Source organism: Oreochromis aureus, linkage group 3, assembly GCF_013358895.1.
Source record: "Oreochromis aureus strain Israel breed Guangdong linkage group 3, ZZ_aureus, whole genome shotgun sequence".
NCBI lineage: Eukaryota > Metazoa > Chordata > Actinopteri > Cichliformes > Cichlidae > Oreochromis > Oreochromis aureus.
Genome location: NC_052944.1, coordinates 110929420 through 110932082, shown reverse-complemented (window position 1 = coordinate 110932082; position 2663 = coordinate 110929420). Strand labels below are relative to the sequence as shown.

Here is a 2663-nt window from a genome sequence, read left to right as displayed (position 1 = left end):
CATCACCCTTGGGGGCATCTCCCATTTTGACCTTGGGACTTCCAGGTTGGGCAGCACGGTGGCACGGTGGTTAGCACTGTTGCCGCACAGCAAGAAGGTCCTGAGTTCAATTCCAACATCAGGCCGGGGTCTTTCTGTGTGGAGTTTGCATGTTCTCCCCGTGTTTGCGTGGGTTCTCTCCGGGTACTCCGGCTTCCTCCCACCGTCCAAAGACATGCAACTTGTGGGGATAGGTTAATTGGATAATCCAACTTGCCACTAGGTGTGAATGTGTGAGTGAATGTGAGTGCGAATGGTTGTCTGTCCTTGTGTTTTGGCCCTGCGACAGACTGGAGACCTGTCCAGGGTGTACCCCGCCTCTCGCCCTATGACAGCTGGGATAGGCTCCAGCGCCCCCCGCGACCCTGAAAAGGATAAGCGGAAGCGAATGGATGGATTGACTTCCAGGTTATACTCGGCAGAGATGTTCCTGTACACTATGCCGGCCACTTGGTTATGGCGTTCCATGTATGCCTTGCCTGCTAGCATCTTGCACCCTGCTGTTATGTGCTGGATTGTCTCTGGGGCATCTTTACACAGCCTGCACCTGGGGTCTTGCCTGGTGTGATAGACCCCAGCCTCTATGGATCTTGTACTCAGAGCTTGTGTAACCCAGTTCCTAAAATCATCTCAAACAAAAGAGAAGAAAAAGTAAAACATTTTATGTTCATTGTTCCTGTTCTTACTGTCCTTGTTTAATGAAAGTGAAACGAGATCAAAATATTTATTTAAACATGGAAGGGACACAGATTTATATATGATATGCTCTGGTCAAACAAGGGTTAAGTTTCTCCGAGGGTTGATGAGCTCTGATGAGAGCCTATTGTTTTACTCCACTCCTCGCATGTCAGCCAATCGGTGAAGCTCTAGGCAGCTCTTGTCCCTCCTTAGTGCCAGCTCCCAAGTTTGCAGTCTCTTGCTTCTACAGACGAACAGAGCAGGCGGACTAAAACTTTGTTATCGGTAAGCTGGAGAAATTAACATCTAACGAGTTAAAAAATTACCATCTAAACTGATATTTTTCACAAAATATGGTTTTGCACTTGTTGTCGTAGAGGGCAGAGCGAAACCGGAAGGTTTACTGAGCTGTGGCTTCACGTAAACACTGAGCATACACTCGACGGTGGTAAGCTAAATGTGGCTAATCAGACACGTGATGTGTGGAGTGTGGGTACAGTTGTTGGATGTCTCTGAAACGCACTGCTGTTATGTTAGTTAGATCGTTAACCAAGTCATTAACATGTGAAACGCTGTAAATGGTTAAAGCAGCTAAAAGTAACTTTATGAGAGATAATTGTAAGCAGACTTTATCCTGCTTCCTGTTTAATTTTGATGTCAATCTGTTGTTTTACAATACTCAGTATTGAATACTTGGAGGTAATTTTTAGTGTATTTCCACTTGTACTAGTAGGCCTATGGTACAAGCGGGATTAAGCACGTCTATTTTAATACTCCTATTTGTGGACTGAGTCCTTGTGTTTACATGTTATTGAACCTGATTGTTTGCACTTTGTTCATTTCTGATAAGCATTTGCATATTATTCCATTTCTTAAAAGGGGTAATATACTTATTTATTTGTGATTAGATATATATGTACAGTGAGTTTATTCTGATGAATGTAATTAATGTTTACAATGAAAGTGAATTATATGGTGGCTATAATTCCTGAATGTTGAAACCTTGTAGATAATCTTTAATGTTACTGCAGGTTACAAACAAGTATTGAACCTTGATACTGTGAAATTTTGGATATTGATACTTTGAAACTTGATATTTTAATGTTGTACAACATGATTGAACTGATGATAATTGAATTGATGATAGCTGATCTGAATAGTAGTTACTGCACTGTGACACTACTTTAGTTTAATTTGTGAGAGTTATTCCTAAATTGTTCGTGACATATATTTGACCATTGTTTATAGGTCAGGTTTTTTATATGGGACGAATCCAAGACCAGGTCAGCGATTCCAGAACCCAGAGTGTTCCAGTGTTCACTGGATGGCGAGCCAACCCAAGATCCTAGGAGACGATATACATACACACGCACACTCATTTGCACATTGATGGACTACAATCTTCTACTGTACAAGTAGTACGGTAGGATAGACAATCACACACACTCTTACCATTGGACGGACTCTATTGCAATACACCCGTTTGTCATGGGCCCCACCGGTACCATTTGGACTTAAAAAAGACTAATACTTTTACTTGTGGACAATTTTATTTTATTCTATTTTTTGCTACTTTGGGGGAAATTTTTATACTGGAAGTTCTGTTAAAACCTGTTGAAATACTGTGTTGTTTACAAATTTCTTTTACAAGGCTTAAAATCACTAAAGTACTTTTAAGCCACGCAAATGTGTTTTGTCCGGTTTCTCTGCCATTCATATACCAGAGCTCTAAGAGTCGTTCTTTATCTTCTGATACTAGCCCAAATTACTCATTACCTTGGTAGTTATCCATTGGTACTGTATATAAATCCAGGTAAGTGCTACACTTGTTCTTGTGCTACCATGATTAGTGCCTCTGTGCTGTCTTTCAGTCCAGCTTTGTCCAGCCACTGGTAGGATTTCTGGATATCAGCCACCTCCTCTATCTGCCGGTGGTACATACCGTG

At 41.5% G+C, this 2663-nt stretch overlaps 1 long non-coding RNA gene across 1 annotated transcript; it reads left to right on the top strand.

Annotated features, from left to right (window-relative positions):
- The first annotated feature begins 968 nt into the window (after positions 1-968).
- Positions 969-2278, top strand: LOC120439100. Its single transcript, XR_005612374.1, has 3 exons — positions 969-1002; positions 1095-1165; positions 1966-2278. It is a non-coding gene; the product is annotated as an uncharacterized LOC120439100 (long non-coding RNA).
- Positions 2279-2663: the final 385 nt, after the last annotated feature.